Source organism: Kogia breviceps, chromosome 5 (genome assembly GCF_026419965.1).
Source record: "Kogia breviceps isolate mKogBre1 chromosome 5, mKogBre1 haplotype 1, whole genome shotgun sequence".
NCBI classification, from domain to species: domain Eukaryota; kingdom Metazoa; phylum Chordata; class Mammalia; order Artiodactyla; family Physeteridae; genus Kogia; species Kogia breviceps.
This window is the reverse complement of record NC_081314.1, coordinates 30,239,744-30,253,108: the sequence shown is the minus strand read 5'-3', so window position 1 is coordinate 30,253,108 and position 13,365 is coordinate 30,239,744.

The following is a 13,365-nucleotide window of genomic DNA, read 5'->3' as shown; positions in this document are numbered from 1 at the left end:
TTAAAGATCTGATGTGATCCAGATGCTGTCAGTTTAGCACCCAACTCTCCCCAAACACTGCAAGACCTGACAGGGGAGGGTGGCATGCGGTAGGACACATGGGTGGAGGAAAGCCATGAGGACAACAGTTCCCAAAATGGCGACTGGGCTTTACCCCTTGGATGTGCCTTGCGCTGTGTCCCAATTTGCAAGGGTGGGACTGTCTCTAAAGGAGCCTTTTGAAAACCTTGTGCAATCTCTTTGCAAACATGATATGATCCCTGAGAAAGAGAGTGTATACAAAGCTGGAGATGGCTCTTGACAAAAGTGGTTTGCTAATAAGCAGGAGTGGGGCAGATAGAAATGTAGGCCTTTGCTGGCTGTAGAAGGAAGGCAGGGCTGGATTCCTGACAGAGAACTCTCATGGTCTATGGGAACTTCCATCAGGACTCGTGTTCAGTTACGTGTTCAGAAGGCTGCTCATGCAGATGGTTGGGGGCATAGATGCCCCAGGCAACTCTGCAATGCTTGGAGGATGGACGTCTTTGTGAATGTACCTTGAATATTGAGTAGATTGGAGGTAGGGCTTGGAGGAAGTCTGTGAAGTTTGTCTTAAGAAGTTAGAACTGAATTTTTTTAATACTTTTTAAAAAACTTTATTGAAATATAGTTGATTTATAAAGTTGTATTAGTTTCAGATGTACAGCATAATGGTTCAGTTATACATATATATAAATATATATATTCTTTTTTTACCTTTTTTTCCATTATAGGTTATTATAAGATATTGAATATAGTTCCCCCTGCTATACAGTAGGTCCTCGTTGGTTATCTGTTTTATATATAATAGTGTGTATATTTCAATCTCAAACTGCTAATTTATCCCTCCGCCTTAGAACTGAAGGTAATGCACCTGATTCTGGGGTGGTCACAGGTGTCATGGACGTTGGATCCCAGTCCAAATTCTGCAACTTATTCTCTGTGTGAACTTGGACAAGTCCCTATATATTCACAGAAGGAAAGGACTGGACTAAATGTTCTCCAGAGATTTTTCAGCACTATGATGGAAACTGAACATGAATTATAAAATGGAGATGGTGCCTGAGCCATTTATACAGAATCTCCCAATAGTCACACAGCTGGAAGGAAATGAAGAAACCTTAAAGATCCTATCCAGCCTCCCTGCCTTCTGAGCAAAAGCATTCTTGGAATAACCAACTTCTTGGCCTCTAGAAATATAACCCCACAGAGAACCAAGTCATCAGCCACAAAGAGCTTTACTTCAGGTTTTTAAGACTACCCTGCATTCCCGATAAAAAGGCCCACGCTCTTGGCTCAAAACATTGCTGCAGGGGGCTTCCCTGGTGGCGCAGTGGTTGAGAATCTGCCTGCTGATGCAGCGGACATGGGTTTGAGCCCTGGTCTGGGAGGATCTATCCCACAAGCAGCAGAGCAACTGGGCCCGTGAGCCACAACTACTGAGCCTGCGCTCTAGAGCCTGTGCTCTAGAGCCTGTGCTCCGCAACGAGAGAGGCCGCGACAGTGAGAGGCCCACGCACCGCGATGAGAAGAGTGGCCCCTGCTCGCCACAACTAGAGAAAGCCCTCGCACAGAAACGAAGAACCAACACAGCAAAAATAAATAAATTAATTAATAAATTCCTACCCCCAACATCTTAAAAATATATATATATTGCTGCAAGTTTTTTTGTTTTTTTTTGCGGTACGCGGGCCTCCCGCTGTTGTGGCCTCTCCCGTTGCGGAGCACAGGCTCCGGACGCGCACGCTCAGCGGCCATGGCTCACGGGACCAGCCGCTCCACGGCACGTGGGATCTTCCCGGACCGGGGCACGAACCCGCGTCCCCTGCATCGGCAGGCGGATTCTCAACCACTGCGCCACCAGGGAAGCCCCTTGCTGCACGTTTTTTTTTTGTTTTTTTTTTGTTTTTTTCGGTATGCGGACTTCTCACTGTTGTGGCCTCTCCCGTTGCGGAGCACAGGCTCCGGACGCGCAGGCCTAGCGGCCATGGCTCACGGGCTTAGTTGCTCCGCGGCATGTGGGATCTTCCCGGACCAGGGCACGAACCCGTGTCTCCTGCATCGGCAGGCGGATTCTCAACCACTGCGCCACCAGGGAAGCCCCTGCTGCACGTTTTAATTGACATTTGCATATTGATTTCAAAAGGCCCCACAGCAGCTCTGTAAATGAATTCATTAGAACAACTGACTCCGGTAGCATTCCGACCCAGCAGTGACATCACCCCTACAGAGCACAGAGTTGAGCTTATGAACCAATCAAGATAATTGTGCCCTTGATTGGGAAGGATAAGTGTGCTGTTGAAGGCATTTGTCAGCTCCTCAGCTGGGACTGTGTGGAGAGGCCAGGAGACAGTTTCAGAGAGAAGGCTGCCGGGAATTCCCTGGGTTGGGTGTTTGGTCATTAATACTTCTTTTTCCCTGAGGTAGAGGAGGCGGTGGGGCAGAAGCACGCATCCGAGATTGGAAGCCTTGCATCATGTGTCAGCATGATCTGCCCCGTAGAGTCTGCAGTACCTTTTGTGCTCTGCTTCTTCCTAATCATAGCAGTTACCATTTGCACTTTGTTTTTATCAATGTATTAGTCTCCTTTTTTGGAAAGGATTTGTGGTGGCTTGAGTGTACATTCAATTCAGTAGGACAGAATAAATAGCTGAGGACGTTGGGTCAAAGTAAAAGTAAAAGTAAGCTCAGGGAGTAAGATGAAACCAGAAGTAAAGTTAACACACAAAGTATGTAAGCAATTGCAAAAGCGAGCCACTCTGAGCTTCCTAGCAGCCAATGTAAGGAAGGGAACACGGTTGGTCATCCGATTCACAGTACCCGAAGAATAAGAATGTACCCGAAGAATAAGAATGTTCCAACTGGACAATCAATAGATCCTCCTGGTCATTGCCCATGAAACCTGGAGTTCAGGATTTTCATCTTTAAATGACAGGTACCTGGAGATAAAATGTCTGCATTGATCAGAAAGCACAGTGCCAAATGCTTTGATAATCTAGAAAATGTAATAGAGGGCGGATGTTCTTTTCGGTTTTAAAAAAATTGCTTAAACCAGGACTTATGCCTGAGTGGAGACCCGTTCCACAGCTGCAGAAAGGTGGGCTGAAGGAGACCCCTCGCAGAGCCAAGATTGTCCTGAAAAAAACGTTTGGGACAAAGGGGAAAAAAATTTTTTTAACATCTTTATTGGAATGTAATTGCTTCACAATGGTGTGTTAGTTTCTGCTTTATAACAAAGTGAATCAGCTATACATATACATATATCCCCATATCTCCTCCCGCTTGCATCTCCCTCCCACCCTCCCTATCCCACCCCTCTAGGTGGTCACAAAGCACAGAGGTGATCTCCCTGTGCTATGTGGCTGCTTCCCACTAGCTATCTATTTTACATTTGGTGGTGTATATATGTCCATGCCACTCTCTTACTTCGTCCCAGCTTACCCTTCCCTCTCCCCATATCCTCAAGTCCATTCTCTATGTCTGCATCTCTATTCCTGTCCTGCCCCTAGGTCCTTCAGAACCATTTTTTTTTTTTAGATTCCATATATGTGTGTTAGCATACAGTATTTGTTTTTCTCTTTCTGACTTACTTCACTCGTATAACAGACTCTAGGTCCACCCACCTCACTACAAATAACTCAATTTCGTTTCTTCTTATGGCTGAGTAATATTCCATTGCATATATGTGCCACATCTTCTTTATCCATTCATCTGTCGATGGACACTTAGGTTGCTTCCATGTCCTGGCTATTGTAAATAGAGCTACAGTGAACATTGTGGTACAGGACTCTTTTTGAATTACATTTTTCTCAGGGTATATGCCCAGTAGTGGGATTGCTGGGTCATATGTAGTTCTATTTGTAGTTTTTTAAGAAACCTCCATACTGTTCTCCATAGTGGCTGTATCAATTTACATTCCCACCAACAGTGAAAGAGGGTTCCCTACAGAGGGGAAATTAAGTGCCCAGTGTTCTAGGTCTTAGTACTGTGTGTCTTTAACCCTGGCTATGCATCAGAATAACCTTAGAGCTTTTTCTAAAAAAAATATTATTTATTTATTTATTTATTTTGGCTGCGCTGGGTCTTCATTGCTGAGCGCGGGCTTTCTCTAGTTGTGGTAAGTGGGCGCTACTCTTCGTGGCGGTACACAGGTTTCTTATTGTGGTGGCTTCTCTTGTTGCAGAGCATGGGCTCTAGGCATATGGGCTTCAGTAGTTGCGGCACGTGGGCTCAGTAGTTGTTGCTCACAGGTTTAGTTGCTCCGCAGCATGTGGAATCTTCCCGGACCAGGGCTCAAACCCGTGTCCCCTGCATTGGCAGGCGGATTCTTAACCACTGAGCCACTAGGGAAGCCCCAACCTTGGAGGTTTGAACAACACTGAAGTCCAGTCCTCCAGGGGATTCTAATGTGTCCCCAGAGATGGGGACCACTGCTCAGAGCATAGGGTTGTTTTAGGTGGAAAAACCCAAAGCAGTTGCTACCAATCACTGGCCATAGCCACAGTTAGTAAGCTGTCCTTGCTGGATCTGATTGTGAGTGACGGAAAATCCTGTTGAACACGGAGGAAATATGAACCTGCAGGTAGTGAAGGTGTTGAACTGCTGCATCAGATTGTGGGAACTTAACCAATGAGCTTTGGAGGACGCCTGCCCACAGGAATACCCGAGCCCTTGCATACAGGGCCCGTGTGGGCATTTGTTGTGACTTTGATTTACAGAGGCTAACCAGGTCACAGGACTTGTGTTGCTAAAACTAGGAAAGTCCCAGGCAAACTGGGATGAGTTGGTCACCCCAAAGGTTTGGTCTCTTCTCAAGACAGGATCAGAGAGTGGAAAGGGTGAGTCAGGCCTGAAGCCGAGCAGAGTTTGACCCTCTGTGGATGTTTATCTGTGTCTTCCTTTCTCCCTGGGCTGCCAGATGTAGGGTCCTCTACCCCCACCTCTGTTCCCATCTCCCTGAGACATTTCTGTGTCTGTCTCGGATTCCAGCAGGGGCCCAGCCAGAGCTCTGGGGCCTCTGGGGCCTGGGGGGAAGTGGAACTTCCCCAAACTCTGAAGATCTGCTCTGTCAGACGCTGTAGGACCATGGCTTTCCAAAGTCAAGACACGGGGCTTTGAGACTCACTGTCTTTTGCCTGGAGCCTTTGTCCTTGAAGGCCAGTGGGCAGTCCCTGGGGTATGAATGAAATAAGCCAGGACCTGGGACCCCGGGCCCTTTGCTGCAATGCTTGCACCTGGACAAACATCTCCTTCAGCAACAAAATACAAAGAAACTCTAAGGGACTAAAAATAACTGCCAGTATGCACAGTTAGGGGCAATTATGGACAACAAGATACAAAAAGACCAAAAACACAACTGCCACTTCTGAAGAGCCAGGAGCAAAAGCAGGATGTCAGGAGAAAAAGCAGGGTACTGTGCATGCCCCCTACATACAACACCACCAAAGAGGTGGGCAAACCACCTAAGTCACCCTTCTGGCCCGACCCCTGGACCCACCCCTACCCTTACCTATTATGCCCCGGGGAGCAAGGGAAACTGTGACTTGTTTTCACCACCTCCTGCTGCAGCAGGAGTCCCAGTAAAGCTTGCCTGAATTTCTTGTCTGATTTCTGATCAATTTCTATTGATTAAGGAGGCCAAGAAACCTGGCGACACAAATACTCAGAGGACACAGGAACCCCACAGGCAAATGGTGCCCTGCTACCAGGGCTGGTTTCAGGGGCACTCACTGAGGGCCCCTGCTCAGAAGGGTCCATGCTTGGTTTAACATTCTGCAGTCATCATCTTGAACTCCTTAATAATTTTTGAACAAGGGGCCCTGCATTTTACTTTACGCCAAGCCCTGAAAATTCCGCGTCCAGTCCTGCCAGCCACCCAGCCCAAAGGCAGCCCCTCCACCTTCATTCCACCCAAACAGATTCACTTATGCTGCTTTTGCCAGGGGTGCCATTACGGAAAAAACTGACAATAAAATGGAAAATTTTACCGGAGGGACTCACAACCTGGCTAATTCCTGGCCTAATTCCGGAACCCCTCAATCACATTTCCAAGGGGCACAGCCCCCAAATCTGCATTTTAGGAAAGGTACCTGGGTGATTCTGATGCATGGCGAAGATTGGGCTCCAGTATTTTAGAGCAGGATTTTAAGTCAAAATAAATAAGGGGGGAAAAAAGGGAAGAAGCTGTGAGAGGTAAGCACTTGTTGGAGTCACTGACTCAGGCAGACTTTCAGGCTTCTTATCCACAGTGCCCTGGTTTGGCCCCGTCTGTGGGGATATTTCCCCTTTGTGTGTTTCACTGCCTGAAATTAAGAAAAAAATACCCCCGTTACAATTCTGTGAGCAAGTTCTTGGAGGCCTGGGCCTGCTCTCTGCCCATGTTTTAGCCTCTGCTACCCCTTGCAGCCAGGCCAGACTGCCCAGCAAGAACTCCCAGATCAGCTCTCTGAAGCCTCACACCCCTGCCTGCACCCCTCTCCAGTTTTTCACGGCTTCTCAAATGCCCTCCTTCAGACCAGCCTCTCCAGCTGCTACACCCCATGTTTGCTTCTGATTTTGACTGACCTTGGCCTGTGGTCCTTGGCTGACTCCTGGCACTCTCATGGAAGACTCCAGGGCAAACAATTACCTGTCCCCTCCTGGGCTAAGCTGTGTGTCTTTGTGAGAGTGAGAAAACAATGCCCCTAGGCAAGTCTCACATTAGTAAGAAATGTAGCAGATCTGGCTGGCTTCAGGCATGGCTGGATCTAGCCTCTCTCCATCTCTTTGCTTTGATTTCCTCTATGAGTGCTCAGAGTTGTATCTTTCCATGCTAAAGGAAAGGCATGGTGACCAACACTCCTTCCTCCATCACAGGCAGCAGGAATTTGGTTGGCTCAGTCTGCCTCCTCTGTGGTCTCTCATCATCTGACGTTGACATCCAATGGTGGTGTGCTGGTAGAAGTTTAACAACTGGCTCTTGCCAGGGGAGTGGAGAGGATGCCTTGACTTGTAGGATTTGCTGATTTCTCTGATGTAAATACTATTATGGTGACATATTTCAAGCTACGGATACTCTATCTGTCAACACAGAGTTGGGAAGAGATGTACAGTAGAACACCATCATGTAGTATTGCTAGATACCATATTTGTAAGTAACCTCAGGCACATAGATAATAATAAAATGTGATAAGACAATTAGGAAGGGATGAATTTTGAGTATCCACTACTTTTTCTTTTAATATAATTCATTTAAGTATAAACTTATATCATTTAAGTTTTAATAATGAATATGCTTAACAAGCAGCTAGCAAGATTCCTGAAAATTTTTTTTTTTTTAATGTTTTGGCTGCTCCACACAGCATGCGGGATCTTAGTTCCCTGACCAGGGATCAAACCCATGCCCCCTGCACTGGGGGCTCAGAGTCTTAACTACTGGACCACCAGGGAAGTCCCAAGATTCCTGAAATTTAACCATCGGCTCTCATGAGCTGGTACCAGCAGCTCCAACACATCACTGCTTCTAGAACTGGGCTCAGTGACAAATGGTGAACAACATTCAATGAAGAACATTTGCTAAGGACTCAGGGTGGAAGATGGTGGCAGGCATGCCTCGGGTTTACCTTTTCTAGAATGTCAGCGATTTTATGAAAAGATCGTTTGTTTATTTCAGTTGCAAAGAACCTAGGATCCCCAGGTGAAATGGCACAATTTTCCCTGGGGAGGAACACGTAGATTTTGCTCCTGTTTATGATGCTTCTGCGGTGGGGTCTGACTGCATCTCATCGGCGTTGCCAAGGTCAGGAAAGAAGGGAGTGCGAGCCACCTGGGGAGACGTTTCTCATTTCTGTGCCAAGGTGCTAACAGCTCCGTTAATTCCGCACACCACGGAAAAGCTAACTGCTGGAATGTGAGCGTAGATTGTTTTTCAGCTTCTTTTGCTTGAGTAGAGGGAGTCTTTAATGTCAGGATTGCACAGTTTAATATCTCATTTAGACTTTCTGCGTCGGCTTTCCCGTTTCCCTCTTGTTTTCCCTGGTGGAATTTGCCAGCAGCTGAGTAGGTCTGGGGGCTGGCTGGTTCTCGAAGGAACCAGGCAATGGCTGCCTCTGTGGAAGCATGACAGGTTAACGTGGCTTCCCAGGTGTCAAAAAGTCTCTTAAATAAGGAGCTGTTAGTTTGGGGTCCAATTTGGCTCAGTGGCTGTGACTTGAGGACTTCCAGGTATTGATTCTGGAGCTGGAGAAGTCTCCCTGGGAACTAGGGCCCAGGGTGGCTCCCCCGCACCCCCACCCGCTCCCCATTTGCTACACCAGTGATTAGTGCAAGAATCTGTATACAGTAGGTGCTTGTCAAACCTTCATCCCAAATTGATCAGTTGGAGGGTGTGAATCACAGTGAAGAGATAATCATTCTTAGCAACAGGTTTAATTTTCATTTCTTTATTGAGTTATAATTTACATACAGTAAAATACATACGTCTGAAGTTTACAGCTCAAAGCTTTTCTGCATATACATATGTAAATATCCATGTGAACACCATCCTATAAGATGTAGGTCATTTCCTTCACCCTAGAAAGTTCTCTGTGTCCTTTTCCAGTCAATGCCTCCCCCAGAGGCATCCACTATTCTGGTCTTGTCTTAGCTTGGGCTGCCATAGTAAAATACCATAGGCTGGGTGGCTTAAACAACAGAAAGTTACTTTCCCATGATTCTGGAGGCTGGAAGTCCAAGAGGAAGGTTCCAGTCAATTCAGATGGCTGCCTTCTCACCCTGTTCCAACATGACCTCGTCTTTGTATCTGGAGATAGTGAGATCTCTGGTATCTCTTCTTCTTCTTTTTTTTTTTTTTTTTGGTGGTACGTGGGCCTCTCTCTGTCGTGGCCTCTCCCGTTGCGGAGCACAGGCTCCGGACGCACAGGCTCAGCGGCCATGGCTCACGGGCCCAGCCGCTCCGCGGCATGTGGGATCTTCCCGGACCGGGGCACAAACCCGTGTCCCCTGCATCCGCAGGCGGACTCTCAACCACTGCGCCACCAGGGAAGCCCTCTCTCTGGTATCTCTTCTTAAAAGGACACTAATCTTGTAGGATCAGGGCTCCTCTCTTATGATCTCATTTAACCTTAATTACTTCTGTAGAGGCCCCATCTCCAAATACAGCCACACTGAGGGTTAAGGATTCAGCATAACAATGGGGACAGGGGTACAAGCATTCAGTCCACACAGATTAGCATTGCTGGTTCTAGAGCTTCAGACAGATGTGATCATACGGTACATGCTCCTTTGTGTCAGTCTGCTTTTGCTCAGTGTAATGTTTTCAAGATTCATCCACATTGCTGTATGCATCAGTGATTCTTTCCTTTTTATTGCTAAAAAGTGTTCCACTGTATGAATAGACCATAATTTGTTTATCCACCCTCCTACTGATGAATGTTAGGATTGTTTCCAGGCTGCCAATAGATATTTATTCTGTGTAGGGCATTACATTAGCTGCTAGGATATTAAAAAATGTAAAATATGTCCCTGCCCATCCAGAGCTTATGCTTGGGATCTGCGTTTGAAAAATAGCTCACAACATACCAACCTATCAAACAAAATATGACTCTGTGACTCTCTGAACAGAGACTGACTCAGGGACTTGGAAGGAGGGAGATTTTTAAGGAATGTCAGTAAAGTCTGTTTGTAAATACATGTAGTCAGAAGATGAGCCAGCTTAAAAATGTCAGCTGCCAGAGAAATGAAAGCAACTCCAAGTGAGGTCCAAGCTGGCAGGCCATTAGGCCAACTGCATAGGTACTTCTGGGAAGCCTCAAAATGCTTCATTGCCTGTGTTACAGGCCAAAGAGCTTCATGAAGTGGGAACAGGGTGAAAACATTCCCCTCGGAACAAAGCTGGCTCCTGCTTTGTTTTTGTGGTTTCCTCCAAGAGGATGGGAGGGAAACGTTTGTGCTCAGAAGGACAGCTAGGCACCACGTCCATGGTCAGGAAGGGCTCTCCGTGGCCAGGGGTGGATGCCCCCAAGTGATGGGAAGGCAGGGTGAGCAAAAGGGTACGGGTCCTTGTCCCAGTGTGGGGTCTAGAGTGTGCACATTCAGCTTCTCTGGCCCAAAGGTGTATTTGGGTGGGTTGGCAGAGGTTTGGCAGCAGTGACAATGTTATATGGGCAGGGATGGGCCACTGGAATTGACAGCCCCCCAAAGGGACCTGGGGGCCTGCTTGGGGTCTGTGGGCAGAGCTGCTAATATCTGTCCATGAGTCTGAGAGATGAGGTCTTTTGTGTGTCCTCATAGACCTTTAGAATCTCCCCCAAGTCCTCCCCCACCAAGTTTCTTCTAACACCCTGGGTCTTGCCTTTCCCTGCCCAGTCATAGCGCAGATGGAGTTAAAGTGACTTCTGAGGTCCCTAAGCATTCGGAGGTGAAAGGGTGACAGAATGAGTAATTGTGGGAGATTTCAGGAGAGTTACTCAGTGAAATCTCCCAACCATCGTTTTATGACCATGTTGGTGGTAACTATCCATTTCATATCAATAATATCATATAATATTAGTGTTCTGCTTGCTTGGGGTTTAAACTATCTTTCTTACATTTTTTTTTGATTGAGAGGACAAAAGCCATGTTAAAAAATTGGGAAGAAAACAAGAAAGCTTTCTAATAGCCCCTCCTCACAGATATTTTCACATTGGTCTTACCTTGCAGTTCATTGTTTATATACTTTTTTTAAAAAAAGCAAACTTTTCACAAGTTTGCTTAAACATTTATTTACCTGTGGCTGCAATAGACTTGACAATGGTTACACTTAATAGCTGCATGATATTTAGTGTTGATGCACCATAATTTTCTATTGCTGGACATCTTGGTGTCCAGATTTTGCTATCATCCACAACTGAGTAATTCCTTTTAAAGAATTTGTACCCGAAGGTGCGCTTACCACAGCCCTGAGGGAGGACCAGGGTGTCATCAGTGTTTCAAGGACAGAAAGATGAAGGGGACTTGTGACTTCTTAAAACTGCATTTTTGTGGATCCAAAAGGAACCAGAACCAGAGCTGTGGTGGTGGTTGGGGAGGACTGTGGAAAGTATGTTTAAAATGTTAAAAAGGCAAGAAAAAAAACTATAAAGGCAAAAGTTAAAAAGGCAAAAGAAAGTATAATTCTCCTACAAATATCTAATGAGTACATGTCAAAGAATTATTTTAATTCGTTCATTAGAAAACCAGGTGTATAAGACGACCTGATATATGGTTAGTAAAAGAAAAAAATGGGGAGTAAGATTGCTAAGTTAGATACAACACTGATTATTTTTCTTCGAGGGAATAAAACTACAACCTTTAGTGTTATCTTCTCTATAAACAGAAAGTCATTTTTATCTGTACAGGAAAAATATCATTTACACCACTATTGGATAAAAGCCATTTGTATCTTAATGGTTTTCAACAAATTAATAGCTAATTTTAGAGCTTGAAAAATATGGAATCAAGAGTAAATAGTAAGTCAAAGTTATATCCTTCTAGAAGGTCCAATGCTCCTGAGGCAGGCATTCTTTTTTGCATCCTTTTTTTGCTTTATTTCTGACTCTTGGAAATTGTTTTTCTTGAAGAGAGAAGTGACCTGGAGAGGGGAGTCCATGGTGATGTTAACTGTCTCCTCCAGCTATTTCAGAGCAGGGCAGCATTGCCAGATTTTTCTCTTGGCTTGAAGCAGCAAGGGGTACAGATGGCCGGTGAGGACAGAAAAGGAAGCTTGAATAATTGATGCCCTCCCACTGGGAATGGACATGGAGAGGAGGGCACAGAGACTGTGGGAGGGATGGAGTGGAGCCCTGGGATTGGACTAGAAGCCAGACCACCCATAACCCCAGAGATTCTTCTGGAAGTCTGCCCAGAAGGGACCTTAAAAGCTCATCTGAACCTCTTCATCTTACACATCAAGTGATACCTTCCTTATGGAATGGAGCTCTGCCTTGGTCCTTTTGAGCCATTGACAGTATTGTTCACCATTACCACTGCCACTTTCTTATCCAAAGCATCCCTTAGTCCCCTGAACCTAGAAGCCTAAGTAACCAGCAGGCCTCTGGCTTTGTTCTTTTCCCTCCAGGCCCCTGCCTGGCCCCAGCATTGCTTCCTCCTCCTGTTCCAGAGCGGAAGCTGGCTCTTCCCAGCAGAGCAGAGTGGGGAGCTTCTGATTAAGGAAGAGGACTCCAGCCAAGGCGGGTGGGGTGGGAGAGGAGAGGGATGGATTGGGAGTTTGGGATTAGCAGATGCAAATTATTTTATATAGAATGGATACACAACAAGGTCCTACTGTAGAGCACAGGGAACTCTAGTCAATATTTTGTGATAAACCATAATGGAAAAGAATAGGAAAAAGAATGTATATATATATATATGTATATATGTATAATAGTCATTTTGCTGTACAGCAGAAATTAACACAACATTGTAAATCAACTATACTTCAATTAAAAAGGAAGAGGATGACAGTTCAGGTGATGAACTCGTCCTAGTATTCCTGGGAACGTCTGGATTGGAAAACTGAATTTCCCATGGCCCAGGAACCTGCTCAGCCCGAGGCTACCTGGGACAGTTGGTCACCCTAAGTCCAGCCCCCCTTGTGTTCTGAGCAGCTGTTGGTGCTGCTGTTGCCACCCTTAGTGGCTCTTTTAACTCTTTCCCCTCCATTCTCCTACTCTTCATCTCTTGTTATATCTCTGTTAAATACTCTCAATTTATGAAGCTGAGGCGATAGCTCAGGACTTGTACAAGTTTCCTGTGGACTTCAGTCTGGAACAGAAATGCATACAAGTTTTGCATTTTTGTTTTCTAACAAGGAGTGTTTGTGGAAGTTTCCAAGAAGACAAACAATGGAATGGGGTGCTTGTTTTCATGGATCAGAAATGAATCACATCGAGTTTTTTCAGTAATGACACAGAGTTGTAGAGTCTTGGGAAAGAAACAACAGAAAGGAAGGGTTTTCTGGTGGAGACCTGTGAGAAGAATAAAGGCTCCTGAATGGAGAACTGGGATTAGGAGAGAAAGATGGACAGTGGTTGGACACTTGAAGGACAATAAACTTGCCGTGCTTGTTAATGCCTGAGTGCTGTTTACACCTGGTGCTGTTTCCAAACGTTCTCCATAAGCATCCGTTCTGCTCCAGGGTCCTCAGAAAGACAGGTTAATAGTTGACTGAAGGGAAGGGAGGCAAAGGGGGATTGTGTCAGTGTGTCCACAGCTGAACTCTTCTTAGGGGTGAAGGCACATAAGGGGGTATCATGCCCAGCTCTGAAAATAAAACGTTATTGGCTCCAGTCTGAAACTGTCACTTTCCACTGAGATGGAATATATTACTCAGAAGAGAGAAGCACCAAATAT